This window comes from Tupaia chinensis, unplaced genomic scaffold, assembly GCF_000334495.1.
Source record: "Tupaia chinensis unplaced genomic scaffold, TupChi_1.0 Scaffold000182_1, whole genome shotgun sequence".
Lineage (NCBI taxonomy): Eukaryota > Metazoa > Chordata > Mammalia > Scandentia > Tupaiidae > Tupaia > Tupaia belangeri.
Genome location: NW_006159657.1, coordinates 5,755,160 through 5,772,343, shown reverse-complemented (window position 1 = coordinate 5,772,343; position 17,184 = coordinate 5,755,160). Strand labels below are relative to the sequence as shown.

At 45.7% G+C, this 17,184-nt stretch overlaps 1 non-coding gene across 2 annotated transcripts in view; it reads left to right on the top strand.

The window, feature by feature from the left end:
• The first annotated feature begins 3,024 nt into the window (after positions 1-3,024).
• The window catches only part of LOC102476007 (uncharacterized), a 17,141-nt gene continuing 2,981 nt past the window's right edge, over positions 3,025-17,184 (top strand). The window contains exons 1-8 of one of the 2 annotated variants that reach the window (XR_001370226.1): positions 3,025-3,263; positions 3,411-3,608; positions 10,122-10,189; positions 11,018-11,183; positions 12,522-12,616; positions 13,739-13,813; positions 14,212-14,327; positions 15,587-15,659. This is a non-coding gene — a transcript (uncharacterized LOC102476007). The remainder of the gene's footprint in view (positions 3,264-3,410; positions 3,609-10,121; positions 10,190-11,017; positions 11,184-12,521; positions 12,617-13,738; positions 13,814-14,211; positions 14,328-15,586; positions 15,660-17,184) is intronic. The other variant, XR_001370227.1, reaches the window with a different exon arrangement.

The window sequence follows — 17,184 nt, the reverse complement described above, 5'->3', positions numbered from 1 at the left end:
AATATACCTATTTGTCTTTCTTCCTCTCACTTATTTAAAACAAAATTTTCATTGCTATTTTTTCTTTATTTTTTCATACAGGTTGCATGTTCTTTTGGATGTTTTCCAGAAGCTTTTATGCAGGGAAATCAGGAATACTCAAAAGAAAAGCTAGACTTCTTATTCAGTGTAACTGGGTATTTTATTTATTTCTCAGTTATAAATTAGCTTATAGACTCAAAAATTGAATTATTAACTATAGTTATAAAAATATAAATATGTATTTATGTAAAAACAAAAACAAAAACAAAAAAACACCAACTCTAGCGCCAGTTCCATGGCCTGATGGTTAAGGTGGCTGGATCCCATAGGACCAATCCTATGGTTAGAGCCTCTGATCCGTCAGCCTGAGAAATGCTGGGCATGTGTGTGTGCAAGTGTGCTCAAAAGCTCAAAAGGAGGGAACCAGCAGTTAGCGTAATGGCTATGTCGCTGGACTCCCACGTAGTTGACCGCGGTTTGCGTCCCGGACCCGGTGGCTTAAAACTCACGCTGGGCGCGTGTGCGTGTGTGCCCAGGATCCCGAGAGGAGAATGGAGGAGAAGGCATTGCGGCGTGACCATCCCCTCTGGGGGGTGATTTCTCGCTTTCTGTCTCTATGTCTCTCTGTCTGTCTGGCGAGCGCACGCACGCGCCCTATAGCGAAAACCTCTCCAAAAAAAAAAAAAAAAAGCTCAAAAGGAGGGAGAAATGGAGGCAAAGGGATTGTGGCATAAGCATTCCCCATGGGGGGTGTTTTCCTCTCCTTTTCTGTCTCTCTTTCTCTGGCCAGCACATACGTCCTTCACAAAACAAACAAATGCTAAATTCTAAAAAATCTGGTTTTCCCCCTGCAGCTTGATTGAGTTTAAGTAGTGTTTAACAGGCAGCAATTATTTAAAGTGAACAACTTGCTGGGGCCCACGGGTCGTGTATTGGTTAAATCACTGGATTCTCACACGGCCAAATGCTGTTTGAATTCTGGACCTGGCAGCTTGAAAATCACACCAGGCAGAGAACGGAGGAGAAGGGATTAGTCAGCCATCCTCCCTAGGGAGTGATTTCTCGTTTTCTGTCTCTCTGTCTCTCTCTGTCTGTCTGGTGAGCGCATGTGCCCTATAGCAAAAACCTCTCCAAAAAAAAAAAGAGAGAGAGAGAGAGAGAGAGAGAGAAGCTGGATCCCACATGGCGACTGTGGTTTGAATCCTTGATCTGGTCAGCTGAAATTTGTTGGGCATGTGCATGAGTACCCAGGATTTGACTAGCCAGAGAATGGAAGAAGGTGATTCTTAGAGGGTGGTTCTCTCTTCCTATTCTTTTGTGCTCTCACATCCTTTATCATGAATAAGAAAAATAAATATTAAGTAATCTTGTATTTCTTTTTTTAGTTATAGGGCATGAGCACTCTCCAGAGAAAAATAGACAGAGATAGAGAGAAAATGAAAAAGTAATCCCCTAGGGGGATGGCCACATTGCAGTCCCTTTTCCTCTCTCCTCTTGGGATTTTGGGTGTACACACCTGTGCACAGCTTGTTTTTCAAGTCACCAGGTCCAGGACTCGAATTGCATGGTTAGCCATGCAGAATCCAGCCTCAACCCACACCATTGCTGACTTGATCTTATATTTCAAGTACTAACAACAATAGCCTTTTCTGTTTAAGGACCTGCGAGTATGTTTGTTTTCCTTTATGAGCCTAGGTAATTTTCACAGCATTCAGCACTGCCCTTCAGGAGAGGTAGGAGGACTGAGAAACAAGTAAGGAGTAAGAACACAAGCCTTCTAGCTGAGTTAAAGTTCTGTCCTTGGGGGCCAGCAGCATTACGTTGGCGTAATGGCTATGTTGCTGGACTCCCATGTAGTCGACCGTGGTTCAAGTGCCGGACCCGGTGGCTTAAACTCACACCGGGTGCCTGTGCGTGTGTGCCCAAGATCCTGAGAGGAGAACGGAGGAGAAGGGATTGCGGCGTGGCCATCGCCCCTGGGGGGTGATTTATCGCTTTCTGTCTCTCTGTCTTTCTCTGTCTGTCTGGTGAGCTCACACACCCTATAGCAAAAACCTCTCCAAAAAGAAAAAAAAAAGAAAAAAGTCCTGTCCTTACTGTAGAACATGGAATTTTCTAAATGAATCTGGCATTGATATTTATCTTTTTTAGAGATTTTTTTGCCTTAGGGCTCATGTGCTTGCTAGAGAGAGACAGAGATAGCAAGAGAGAAAGTGAGAAATCACTACCCCCTGGGGGGGGGGTGGGGATGGCCATGCTACAATCCCTTCTCCATTCTCCTTCTGGGATTTTGGGCATGCTCGGGGTCAGTTTCAAACCATTGGGTCAGAGACTCAAATGGTGGTCAGCAATATGGGACTCCAGTGACATAACCACTACATTATCCGCTGGTCCCAATATTTATCTTTTATTAAGAAAAGTTGGGGGAGAGGGGCCTGGCAGGTGGCATGGTGGTTGAGGTGCTAGACTTCCATATGGCTGACTGCCGTTCTAGTCCTGGGCCTAGTGGCTTGCTTTCTCACTTTCCCTTTCTTTCTCTCTTTCTGGTCAAATTAGAAAAGAATAATAACAAACAAAATTAAATAAATAATTTTTTTTTTAAAGGAAAAGCCAGGAGACCAGCAGATGGCATAATGATTATGTCACTAGACTCCCCCCCTAGTCATTTGTGGTTTGGGTCCCCCCAGCGGCTTGAAGCTCACGCTGGGGGCGTGTGCGTGCATGTCCAAAATCTCAAGAGGAGAATGGAGGAGAAGGGATTGCAGCATGGCCATCCCCCTGGGGGGGGGGGGTTATTTTTTGCTCCCGTCTCTCTATATCTCTCTGTCTCTCCAGGGAGCACACATGCCCTATAGCAAAAATCCCTTTAAAAAAAAAAAAGGAAATTGCCTGGAATGAAGCTCACATCAGTGAGACAGAAGGGACAACTTGTGAGGAAGGGCCTGTGCCGAAGGAGAATGCGGGACTGGAGGTGAGACAGGAGCAGGGAGCCAAAGTTCCTTCCACTGACTGTCCAAATCAGAGAACCGAGTGTCATTGCTATCTTCCTTACATTGTAAAATGTGGCAAAGCACACAGAAAGCCGACCATCTTCAACATTTCGGGTATGCAGTTCAGCAGTGTTTGATAAAGTCACAGCGTTGTGCCATCATTGCTCTTGGATGTCTGATCTCATATTTATCTAAAGTCACAAGAGGTAAATGATGGATACGAGGATTCAAACCTGAGAGCCTCGAGGTGCAGTAAGTATAGCCCAGAAGGCATGTCGTGTGTTGGGGAATGAGTTTACATTGGCTTCCTGCCTTCAGGATGCTCACCCTTCTCTCCCCACCCAACCAAGGCCTCACGTCCCTGTACACACACAAAGAAAATTGTTTTATTCTTTACAGCAAGGAGAAAGAAACCAGCAGACAGTCGGGATGCAGTAAGGTCTGTGAATGAAGCAAAGGGTGCTGAATTTAGAACGCCGAAGATGAAAATAAACAGTTGAACTCCTTGAAGAAGAAAAGAAGGCTGCAGAGGAGTGAGATGGTTCTGTGTTCATTGATACCTGTCGTATGAGTACCTGTTGAGCATCTCAGATAATTGTAATTTTCTTTTTAAAAAATTGTGTTAATCAGCACACACATGCACTCACCAGAGAGCGGGAGGGAGAGAGAGTGAGAAAGCACCCTTGGGAGAGATGACTACACTGCCATCCCCTCTCCATTTTAATCTTGGGATTTCAGTCATACACATACACCTGGCATGTTTTGCAAGCTGTTGGGCTGGAGACTCAAACCACACAGTCAGTCATATGGTATCTAGCCACCTTAACCACTACACCACTGGCTGGCTCCAACAATCATATATTCTTTTAGAATAATTTTTATAATATTTGTGCCAAATTCAGTGCATACAGAATTCTGCTTATCATTCTTGCCTTGATTTCTCTCCTATCTGGTTGTCATACACCCTTGCATGTAACTTATTTGAGGTTAGCAGAGATACTGACACTAGCATTGCTAATTTCTGTATCTAGACCATGTCTGGGTCCAGTTCTATTGCTCTTTAGGTTTCAGTCCCAGCACACAGCCTGTCCTGCCGTATGTTTAGTCAGTTTTAAGCACCATACCTCAGGGGAAGATATTTACAGAAACATGGAGGCATAGTGTGATGTCATCTTACTACACAAGGATGAGCGTTTTTACCTCTGGCATGTGATCAAGCCATGAGCAGTACTGGGTCCCCTTAATCCAGTCACCAGTTGCAATCATTCAGTAGGGACTCAGCCCTTACAAAGGCCAGCGTATTTCCTGTCCTCCTTTCTCCCTTGTGTGGAACTCTTCTGGGTCTCAACAGAAGGCTATGAGTTTCACTAGGGGTCACCTTCAGGGCAGTTCCTAATGCCACCATTTTTTTTTTTTTAGAATTATTTATTTGATTTTATATATTGTTGTTATTATTTTTCTTTTTTTTTCTTTTTAAAGAGGTTTTTGCTGTAGGGCGCTTGCCAGACAGACAAGAGAGACAGAGAGACAGAAAGCGAGAAGTCACCCCCCAGGGGGGATGGCCACGCCACAATCCCTTCTCCTCCATTCTTCTCTCGGGATCTTGGGCACGCACGCACACGCACCTGGCGTGTTTTAAGCCATCGGGTCCGGGACGCGAACCGTGGTTGACTACGTGGGAGTCCAGCGACATAGCCATTATGCTAACTGCTGGTCCCGTTGTTATTATTTTTTAATTTGCTATAGGGCACATGCAAGAGAGAGAGAAAATGAGAAAGCAAGCTGCTAGGTACAGGACTCGAACCATGGTCAGCCACATGGGAGTCCAGCACCTTAACTACTGTGCTACTTGCTGCCCCCCCACCAGTTTTTTTCCCCAAAAGTACACATATGTGCAAAGTTGTTCAGTGTCTTTGCCTCTCAGTAGTCGTGACTGGAATTAATTGAAACTAGAGGAAATTAGTTCAGAATATCCGGCTGACCTTAGTCCTAGCTTTCTTCCCATTCCATTTTGGCCTCATGTTTTCTTTACTGGTTTGTAAACAAGTGACGCTATCAATTGTGTGTTTCCTATTTTGTCCAGTGTTTCCTTCTGTTCCCTGGGAGATGAGGGACTTGAGACCCACTCACCCAGGTTCTAAAGCTCTTCCTCATTGTCCCTCAAGACTCAATTTTATGTTATTTCTTCCCAAGGCTGAGGCAGAGTTTGCTATGTTCTCACTGGCTTCTTGTTTTATTCTGCAAGTTCATTAAGGGATTGGATCATGCTCCCTTTGGATCTTTAAGACACCACTGCCTGGGACCAGCAGTTGGCTTAATGGCTATGTTGCTGGGCTCCCATGTAGTTGACCATGGTTCGAGTCCCGGACCTGGTGGCTTGATCTCACGCCAGGCATGTGTGTGTGTGTGTCCACGATTCTGAGAGAATGGCATGGCCATTCCCTTGGGGGGTGATTTCTTGCTTTCTGTCTCTCTGTCTCTCGCTGTCTTTCTAGTGAGTGCATGTGTCCTATAGCAAAAACCTCTCGGGAACCAGCAGTTAGCGTAATGGCTATGTCGCTGGACTCCCATGTAGTCGACCGCGGTTTGCGTCCCGGACCCGGTGGCTTAAAACTCACGCCCGGCGCGTGTGTGTGAGGGGCCCAGGACACGGAGGGAGAATGGAGGAGAAGGGATTGCAGCGTGACCATACCCTCTGGGGGGTGATTTCTCGCTTTCTGTCTCTATGTCTCTCTCTGTCTGTCTGGTGAGTGCACATGCCCTATAGCAAAGAAACCTCTCCAAAAAAAAAAAAAAAGACTGCCTAAAAGCCACAGCACAAAGCATTTTCAGGAGGATTGGTTAGGCAGCCAGAAAGGAATGCCTGACTGTGTTCTCTTTAATGTTTTTGTCCCTGTTTCCTAGAGCTCTTTTAATTTAATATGTGATTCATAGAAAAAATCAAGCATCAAACATTTTTTTGAGAGGTTTTTGCTATAGGGTGCATGCACTCACCAGAGAGAGACAGAGAGACAGAAAGTGAGAAATCACCCCCGGAGGGATGGCCATGCTGCAATCCCTTCTCCTCTGTTCTCCTCTCGGGATCTTGGGCACACACACACACGCCTGGCATGAGTTTAAGCCACCGGGTCTAGGACTTGAACCGTGGTCAACTACATGGGAGGTCAGTGACATAGCCATTACACTAACTGCTGGTCCCTCAAACATCAAAATTATAAAAATCAGAACCATAAACTGTATAGTTCAAAGGCAATATAGCAAATCAGTGTTTTCCTATTTTTGCCCCTTTCTACTGTTGCTTTCAATAAAGTCCATGCTGTTATATCTATTGGTAATCCAAATTTGAAAGGTTTCTAGCCAAAATGCTTTTCTAGGAGATAACAGCTTAACTATGTTGCAGTTCAGATCTTTTTTTTTAGATTTTTGCCATAGGGCACATGCACTCAGAAAGAGACAGAGAGAGGGAAAGTGTGAAATCCCCCCAGGGCTGCCGGCCATGCCACAGTCCCTTTTCCTCTTGGGATTTTGGGCATGCACACACATGTGCCCAGCATGATTTTCGAACCATTAGGTCCAGGACTTGAACCATGTTCAGGCATGTTAGAGTCCTGCACCTTAACCACTATGCTATCTGCTGGCTCCCAGATCTTTTTTTTTTTTTAATTTAGCAGATATTTAAAGGCCCTCTTCAAACAGGGCCTTTAAAGTAGTGATAGGAACCGTAGACATGTCCTACATGTGGTTAACTATGCCATGTTAACAGGGCCATGTCGTAAAGGTCTCAAAGTGGCTGACTATGTCATGACACCAGCCTTAAACTCAGACCCCTCAATGGGAGACATCAGACAAAGAATCATCCCTGGCTTCTTCCAGGTGTGTTCAGTTGTGATGAGTTGACCAGGTATGGTTTCCACATTGAAATAAAATGAGCTACCCCCAAACAAATCAGCACAAGAGACTCACCAGGAGAGACACGTAGCACATCTCATGCATGCTTTTTGTATTCGCTGACTTTGTTCACTCAGTAGAAGCAGAGAGCTGTGGACAGAGGCTCAGAATTGCCTATGACTTTGGAGCCAGCAGTTAGCGTAATGGCTATGTCGCTGGACTCCCACGTAGTCGACTGTGGTTCGTGTCCCGGACCCGGTGGCTTAAAACTCACGCCGGGCGCATGTGCGTGCGTGCCCAAGATCCCGAGAGGAGAATGGAGGAAAAGGCATTGCGGCGTGACCATCTCCCCTGGGGGGTGATTTCTCGCTTTCTGTCTCTATGTCTCTCTCTGTCTGTCTGGCGAGCGCACGCGCCCTACAGTGAAAATCTCTCTCAAAAATAAAAAAAATAAAAAAAAAAAAAAGAATTGCCTATGACTTGCCCACAGGCCAGAGTTTGGTTTTGCTTTGTCCCTCCACGGGAGGCTTCGGTTCTTTCCTCTGATTGTGTTTGTCTGTCTTGCTTTTATGGACATTAACAGAAAAACTTTAGATAAATTACGGTTCACAATTTATTTGAGCAAAGAGTGACTCACGAATGAGGTGGAACTCAGAACCAGAAGAGGTTCGGAGAGCTCTGCTCTGTAATGCAGGCAGTGAGTATTTATATACAGAAATGGAAATAAAGGACAGAAATAGCGTGATCAGTTACAGGTAGGCATGTGCCTTATTTAGATGTGGTCTGATCAGTTGGCAGCCTGTGATTGGCTGAAGCTTGGCTGTTTTTGTTTGGTTATACTCTTACTTAGGCTTTTAGTTTGTTTGTATACTAAGTTAGGTTGTGGTTGGTTATGTTGGGACTCAAAGGACAGGGACAGTTCAGGTCAATGGCCTCCTGCTTTTTAACTTAACATGATGAAAGGTGGGAGAAGACATCTTAATCACGGCCCCCAGACTGCTGGGAGGTAAATTAAAAAAGAGGGGGGGGCAGAATTTCAGATGGGCTACTGGTTAATGTGTGTTTCTTTCCCATCTTGATAGTGGAAGAATGCAAGCAGGTAGAGAGGGAGAAGGAGCTGTCCATGGCAGAGGAGAAAGTAAAGTTGGCCACTGAATAAATACAAAACTACCAGTGAGTTCAAATACCAAACACCAGTGTCTTATAAAACTTCTGCTGGACTTTTTCTTTTGTTGTTTGTTTAGGTTTCTTGCCATAGGACATGTGCTGGAGAGATACAGAGAAAGACAGAGAGAGAGAAAGTGAGGAATCACCCCTGTCGGGGGGATGGCCATACAGCAATCCCTTCTCTTCCATTCTCATCTCAGGATTTTGGATTTGCACACACATACACCCAGTGTGATTTTTCAAGCCATTGGGTCCAGGACTTGAACCATGTTCAACCAAGTGGGAGTGCAGTGTTTTAAATCACCATGCCACCTGCTGGTCCCTGGATTTTTTCTTTTCCTTCTTTCTTTCTTTCTTTTTCTTTCTTTCTTTCTTTCTTTCTTTCTTTCTTTCTTTCTTTCTTTCTTTCTTCTCTCTCTCTCTCTCTCTCTTTTTTTTTTTTTCTGTGTGTGTGTGTTTGCCATCAGATGAGTGTACTAGCCAGAGAGACAATGAGAAATCACTCCCCAGAGGGGATGGCTACGCTGCAGTCTCTTCTCATTCACTCTCCTCTTGGGATTTGGGGCATGCTTTTAACCTTGCATAATGTTTAGACCCAACTAACATTAATATAAATAAGTGTTCAGAACACATATATACAGAGAATTCATACAAGAAAAAATGATATTGGGACCAGCAGTTAGCGTAATGGCTGTCTTGCTGGACTCCCATGTAGTCGACTGCGGTTCGCGTCCCGGACCCGGTGGCTTAAACTCACGCAGGGTGCGTGTGCGTGCGCGCCAAAGATCCCGAGAGGAGAATGGAGGAGAAGGGATTGCGGCGTGGCCATCCCCTGTGGGGGATGATTTGTCGCTTTTTGTCTCTCTCTCTATCTTTCTGGTGAGCGCACGCGCCCTATAGCTATAAACCTCTCCAAAATATTTTTAAAAAGAAAAAAAAGAAAAGGAAAAATTATATTAAGTTTTACAAATGAACCAGAATATTAAACCACTAAAAATTTCCTGATTGCCAACACTGGCTAGACTGTGTTGGAAACTGAACTCATGCAAACTTTTCCAGGGGTGGTAAAAATGGTCATAAAGAAGATTGATGTAAGATAAACTACATCCCTAAAAGTGATTGTGCCATATTCAGACTTGGTTGTTGCAGCCGTAAGAAATGTGGTAAGGACATAAGTTAAAGGAAGGTAGAGCTATATGAAAAGAGATACTCAAAAGAGGATAAATTAGGAAATGCTGAGAATGAGTAAGGAAATTGTGGCATTAAATAATAAATAAGAAAATGATGTAGCAATAGCTTAGACTCTGTTTTTATTTATTTGTTTTTTAAGCTTTTTTAAAATAATAGTTTTATTTATTTATTTTAAAATTTTGCTATAGTGCACTCACCACCAGTGAGCGAGACAGAGGCAGACAAAGAGAGGAAAAAAGTGAGAAAACAAGCATGGAATTATTGAAAATCATACCCAAGGGGCCAGCAGGTGGCGTAGTGGTTAAGGCATTGGACTCCCACATAGCTGACTACTGTTGGAATGCTTGACTCATTGACTTAAAACTCATTCAGGGTGTATGTGCCCAAAATCCAGAGAGGATAATGAAGGAGAAGGGATTGCAGCATGGTCATCCCATCCTGGGCAGTGATTTCTCACTTTTCTTTTCTCTCTCTGTCTCTGTGAGCGCATGTGCCCTACAGCAAAAAACTCTCTGGGAAAAAAAAAAGAAAGAAAAAATCATACTCAATAGTGTGCTTTCTGATGAAAACAATTCTAAATCATAGGAAGATCATTGAAGAAATGCAAGGACAAGTGCAGAGAGAAGAGACTGCCTTCATACACGAGGTAACCTGCGTTCTGCCCAACAACGCAGAACCCACGAGCACCTGAGACATGACCGTGTGGCCCTTAGGAACCCTAAACATACTGTGTTTAATGCGTTGGGTTTTTCAGGTGGTGGTTTATGAGAAAAAGGCTTATGACAGCTAGGTGAGATTTTTTTCTTTCTTTCCTTCTGTGCACAGTCAGTCATGACTGTAAGGAAACGTGGTTTTCTCCCACAGCTCAGGGTTCGTGCTTTGGAGAAGGCAATGGTGGAACAGACTAGCGAGGTCGCCTACTTGAAGCACAGGTATGGGATTGGGATATACATTTATTTTTAAAGTTTGTTCATTTACTTCTTCAGAGAGAGAGACATAGGGAGACAGGCACCCCCAGCAGGACCCTCATGCTGTGATCCACCCCCAGCCTCAGCCAACCAGGATCATGGGTGTTCGTGTGTGTGTTGTGTTCGTGCATGTGTTTGGCATGTACAAGGGAGACTTTGCAATGTGAGACCTTCCTATGTGGCTTCAGCCTCATGGAGCATTGTGTCACCTCTGTGCCACAGCAACTGGCCTGGTGGATATCTTTTTTTTTTTTTTTTTTTTTAAGGTGTTTGCCATAGTGCACATACACTCACCAAAGAGAGACAGAGAGAAACAGAGAGGGAAAGTGAGAAATCATCCCACAAGGATGAAATCCCTTCTTCTAGATTCTCCTTCCAGGATTTTGGGCACACATGCACATGGGCCCAGTATGATTTCAAGTCACCAGGTCCAGGACTTGAACTGCAGTGGGCCATGTGGGAACCTAGTACCTCAACCACCACACTAACTACTGGTCCCATGGTGGAAATTTTTAAGGGTGTTTTTGATGTATTAAGATGAAGCTGTTGAGGTCTAATAGATGACATGTTTGTTTGTTTTGTTTTGTTTTTAAAGAACTATTTATTTAAATTTTATTTATTCATTCATTTATTTTTAATTTGACCAGAAAGAGACAGGGAAAGTGAGAAAGCAAGCCATCAGGTCCAAACCATGTTCAGCCATGTGGGAGTGTCCAGCACCTCAGTCACCACGCCATCCGCTGGCCCAGGGCATGGCCTTATTTCTTACCAAGTCCATTCTTTCTCTACAAGATTGGTGACCATGCAAAGTCAGAGGCTGCAGGAAGAATACAGGCTGCAGATGCCAGCACTGGGAGGACCTGGCAGGGACAGCCTTCCTTGGGGAGGTAGGAGCATGCTGCAAAGGGGGCTGCTCGGCTTCTGCTGCCAAAAGAACACACCCTGCTTCGCACTTCGGGTAACCCTTATATTCTGTTGAAGCACTTGCCGAAGAGAATCGGTCTCATGGGAGTGCAGGACTGTGTCCACTTTCAGTGCCCCGCCAGATGGCTCTTTGGGCCCCTGTGAATGGTGGAGCTCAGGCTTCTCAACCCACTATAGACACCCCATCAGCACACACACACACACAGACACACACACACACACACACACAGAGGCACCACTTGATAACTCAACTGAGAAGATGTGCCCTGAAGGGAAATCATTCAGCTCCTCCATCCCACCTTGAGTCAGTGGTGAAGGCTTTATTTTTTTCTTTTATTTGAAAAAAAACCCCAAAAAACAACATTAATGACATTTTAGAATGAGATCTTTAGGTCCTGATCAAATAAGAAATTATGTAGGGCTGGCCCCATGGCCTACTGGTTAAAGGAGCTGGATCCTACATGGCTGACTGTGCAGTTCAAATCCTAGCCCCAGCAGCCCAGAAAACATACTGGGTGTATGTGTGTCTGTGCTCAAGTCCCAACAGGATGGAGGGACAGAGGAGGTGGTTTTGTGGTATGATCGTACCCCATTGGCAGCTGCTCTCTCCCTCTCCCTCTGTCTGTCCTGCCAGTCATACACCCTCTGGCAAATTAAAAGAAAAAAGAAAGAAATTGTCTTGATTTGTGGATAGTTTACTGTAAGATTCAATTTAGGATTGCAAGTATTTATTTTCTATTTTTCCTTATTTTTTTCTTTTTTTAGGGAGAGATTTTTTGCTAAAGGGTACATGTGCTCACTGGAGAGATAGAGAGACAGAAAGTGAGAAATCACCCCCCACTCAGGAGGGATGGCCACACCACAATCCCTTCTCTGTTCTCCTCTTGGGATTTTGGGCACACATGCACACATGCCCAGCATGATTTTTCAAGCCACTGTGTCCAGGACTTGGACTGCAGAGTCGGCCATGTGAGATCCAGCATCTTAACTACTACACCACCTGCTAGCCCCTATTTCCACTTTTTATCTGGACCTAAATTTGATTTCTGAGGTTGAGGGAAAGAAACTTTTGGGAAGTCCCTGTTTTAGTGTTGATTTCCAGTTAGTTTGAACCCTGATGTATCCACTGTTGGTTGATTTATTATGAGAACCCCTGAGCCAGGATTCTGTGGTGTCTTCATCAAGGTCAAGGCATGGACTTCTCCTTTTTCTCAGGAGTCATCTGAGGCATCTGGTAAACCCTCTACCTCTGCTAGGGGACCTGACTGTGGGAAAAAAGATAAGAGCAAAGGAAGGCATGGAGGCTTTGTTATTCTTTTGCACAGAATATACAAATCAGACCAAACTCCAGTCTCTTCTCTGGCCTTGACAGATTCAGGACCTCATGGAGTTCCCTTGAACAGTGGTGGCTGGATCTCTACTGAGGTCCCAGAAGAGGAAGTAGTAAATGCCGAGGTCGTTCTCCCTGTAAGGATTTCCGTCTCCTTCCATGCGGCTCCCTCTCCTGGTCTCATCTCTGGTGTGTGTGTTCTGTGATAGCTTTACTATTTCTTTACTTTTATGTTTGTGTGTGTGTGTGTTTTTAATTTGTCAGAGGGTGTGTGTGCTTGCTGGAGAGAGACAGAGATAAAAGGGAAGTGAAAAAGCATTCTCTGTAAGGCAATTCCTTTTTTCCATTTCTCCTAGCTTTTGGGATTTGGGGCATGCATGCACATGTGCCCAGCATGTATCTCAAGCAGCTGGATCTGGGATTCACACCATGCATTTGAACATGTGGAATCCAGCTGCCTTAAACATGATGCCATGGGCTGGCCTAATGCCTTTAAGACTTTTCAAAAAGCAAAATCTTCCCCAAGAGCCTTGTAATCATTCTCAGCTCTTTGTAATCTGGTGGCACTTCCAGAAGCCATAGTACTTAGAGGCTGAGAACTGAGTTGTCACCTGAGCACTTCCAGCAAGCAGAAGACCCTTTTCCAGAAGGAAGAGCAGAGGGGTACAAAGGGGCTTGCAGGTGTAGCTGGTATAAACTCCTGCCCTGCCTTCTGTCAGCTGTGTGACCCTGAGCAGGTTTTCTAGTTCCACTGGAAGCCTCTGTGTCCTTGGACTTAGAGCAAATTTTTTTAAAAATTTAATTTATGGGACCAGCAGTTAGCATAATGGCTGTGTGTCTGGACTCCCATGCAGTCGACCACAGTTTGAGTCCGGGACCTGGTGGCTTAAACTCACTCTGGGCGTGTGTGCATGCGTGCCTAAGATCCCAAGGAGAATGTAGGAGAAGGGATTGCGGTGTGGTCATCCCCCCTGGGAGGTGATTTCTCGCTTTCTGTCTCTCTGTCTTTTCGGCGGGTGCATATGCTCTATAGCAAAACCTCTAAAAAAGAAAAAAAATTAATTTATTATTATTATTATTTTAATTTGCTCTCATCACCAGAGGGAGACAGGGAGGGAAAGTGTGAAAGCAAGCCACCAGGTTTGGGATTCAAACCACTGTTGGCCATGTGGGAGTGCATTGCTATAACCACCATACCATCTGCTGGCTCTTTTAGAGCAGATATTCTTAGTCATGTTTAAGTCATACTTGGCTTGCAGAGTTCTGAGAATCAGACACAGGACATGAAGAATTTGGGGAAAGTTCTCCCACAAGTAGCTGTTCTCACATGTGAGGTGAGTGAGCTTTTCTTTGCTGTCATTCCCTCCATTCTGAGTTACAAGCTTCTGCGGTGGTGAAGAGGGAGGAGTGGGGCTGGTCCTGGCCATAGAAGCCGCTGTGTCTGAAAAATGCCTCGTTATTAGCCTACCGTTGTCTTTGCTCATCCGCTGGACCAGCCTCTAGCCTTTCCTATGTGAACAGAAGCAGGTCTACATGTAAGCATGCCTGTGGCAACACCAGTTCATCTTTGTGACTTCTTTTCACTCCCTAAGCTGTTGGGGAAGTTTTGTGGCTGTTGCAGGAACTGGTGGAAGGGAAGGGGCCAGGGACTGTCACTTGCTTCACTGGGTTTGTTTTTTGTTGGTGTTGGTGTTTTCCCTGTTGCATCAACATAACTTGAACTTCTTTGCAGGTCAACATGGCTGCCAGAAGACCCCCCTCCCTTTCTAGGACCACCCTGCATGCCCTACCTCTACCCCATGCATGAACCTCTGGGACCTCAGCCGTTGCCTCCACACCCACCACCAGGTATGCTATCTGAACAGTGTAAACTGACTCTCGTTGAGCTCATACAGTTGTCACAGATGGTGCCTCGGGGATTCGCAGTGTTAAGAGGAAAGCTGGCTGAGGACACTGGAGCTGTTCTCAGGTTTCTGAGGACACACATGGGCTGTTTCCTCTCCCCAGCAAGAGCTGGGCAGCAGGCATCTCTTGCAGATGAGGAAAGAAGTTATTTATAGAAGCCAGGCATAGCACTTTTGCAGATGTGTGTGGAACACAGGCCATGGATCCCAGTTCTGTGAGTGATGAGACATGCCCCTGACCTCAAGGGCTTCAGATGTTCAAGGGTTCTGAGGGGCCCATGCAGAGACCGTGCAAGAGAGTCCAGGTGACATGGTGCAGGTCGGGCAATGCTCCCCATGAGAAGAAGGCCCTTAGTCTACAGCCCTGAGTCTGTGATCTAGAGGAAAGACAGCTGATTCCCTCTGATGTGTGAGGGTTCTGGGTCAGCCTGAAAGGTGCCCTGGAAGTTTGAGAAATTCCCCGTGGTTCTGCCAGGAGACTTTGTCTGCCTGCGTTTATTAATTGACATAGAGGAAAGGCAAGGAGGGGTCTGGTTTAGTGAGCTGCCATGGCCTTCAGGGTGAGGTTGACTTTGGCGTGGAGTTCAAGGCTGATCCTGAGGTGCTGACTGGGTGTCTCCCCACAGCCCCATATCCTCCACCTACTACCTCAGAGTCTCAGCTTCCCACGGGCTGTGTGCCAGAGTCCTCCCAGTCTCCCATACCGGCTCTTTATGGGGCCTACTCAGCCTCAGCTTTGCTCCCTGTGAAATGTGGATACTGTTGGCTTCTGAGGACACTGTCAGGAAGAGGGGACTAAGCACATAGAGAAAGTGTCTCCCACAACGGCTGGAACATGGTGGGCAATCACCCTTCTCACAGTTTGAATGAAAATATCTCTACCTGGTCATCAAAAATGTTCACTAAAGTACGTGAAATTAAACTGAGGTTATGTATAGCATGGGCCATGAGAGCTGCAATTTCCATTTGTGAGATTCTGGTGTATTAAAATTCAGCGTCTATCGAATAAAGAAAGAAAGAATAGCTATGAGAAAGTGTACACAACTGAATTTGCAGATCTGGCTCCGCGGTCGGAAGGCAGGTTTGTTCGCATTATGTATAAATAGGCAGAAGCAGGCACGTGCTTGAAATTTGTCAGGGGCCACGGGATGTTACAGAAGATAATGGGATCCAATCAAATAAGCAGAACTCTTCGATTTACAGGACAACCATTTTGACACGTCAAGAAGACTCTCAGAGGTGGTCGGCAGCTGTGGTTCCTATAAAACGAAACAAGGTGTTGGATCTGCCGTCCGGTCTGGAGTTTTCCCTGTTCGCTCCTCTCCCTGCCTCCTCTCCCTTTTGTCACTGCATGTTACCTAATAAGCCTGCTGCAGTCCCCTGTTGTCTCAGCCTCTGCTTCCTTGAGGATGAACTGCCCCACTCCCAAGTGTGCATGGTGTGATCCGGTGTATACACTCCAGACCAGGCAGAGACCATGGGATGGAGGCAGAAGCAATTTATCCTTTTGGAGGAGTTCTTCACTATGGGGAGGCAGGGGGAGCCTTGAGGGTGGTAGAGGCATCCCGTCTCTAGATCCAGGGGCGGTTGTGTTCCTTCAGAAGGTAAAAGCTCACTGAGCACCTGGTGCCTGCCAGTCACAGGGGTCTGGTGATAAGACAGAGAGCTATCTGTTCCCATGGAGTGGCCAGTTTCTGATAGTGGGCAATGGACAAAGGGCCACCAGTGGCCATGGGAGGCCAGTGAGGAGGTCCTACAGTGGCCCAGGCCCTGACAGTGGCCTTCCCTCACTGAAACACCTGCTCCCCAACAACACCCAGCCCAGGCAGGCTCTGGGGAGCACACATGTGCACAGCAGGCTAATTAGTCTGCATCGGGAACATCGATAATCCTGTGTCAGAGAGAAAGGAACATGTCCAGCCACTTGCTGGCTGCAAAAGTTTCTGCTAAAAATAGTGACACAGGCTCTCTCTTGTACATTTCATTGGTCAAAGCATGAACCCAATTCCCACGTTCCTGATTGGGTGAGTAGATCTAATCTTCTCAAGAGGAGGGTCAGCAAATATAGTGACTGATCACACAAGCTAGCTGAGTCACCAGGAAGTCTTTGCTTTCTTCTGATTTTCTTTTTCTTTTTTTTCTTTTCTTTTCTTTCTTTCTTTTTTTTTGTTTTTGCTTTTCCTACCAACATTTATGCCCTAACTTCCATCTCTCTGTCCATAACTCATTGGTGGTTTTACAAACTTTACTGTCAGAAAACATGTTCCTGGGACCAGCAGATAACATGGTGGTTATGGTACTGGGCACTCTCACATGGCTAACCACGGTTCGAGTCCTGGACCTGGTGGTTTGCTTTCTCACTTTCCCTCTCTCTCTCTCTCTGTGTCTCTCTGTGGCCAACATAAAATAAACGAATGAATAAATAAGTAAATAATTTTAAAAAAGAAAAGAAAAGAAAACGTGTTTGTCCCTCTGACCCAAGACTGAAGAAAATGTCCCTTACTTCCTGATTGGCTCGTCATGCCAAGACTGTCCACAAGGGGGTGCCCTGTGCCCTCTATTACTACTGCCCTGCATCTGCCAGCTTTCCAGGAATCCCATCTTACCCCAGGCTCTTCCAGGCCTCTTGGCCTCTGCCTCTGCAAGTCCCTCTGCCTAGCATGCTCCCTCCCCATTCTCAGTCTATTTTGGAAAGTTCCGCTGCGTCTCGAGTCTGGAGAGTCATTTCTGATCTCACTGCTGACCCGGCAGGTGGAGGGCCAGGGCAGTTTCTGTCCCCTGCCTCACATCCTCTCTGCTGC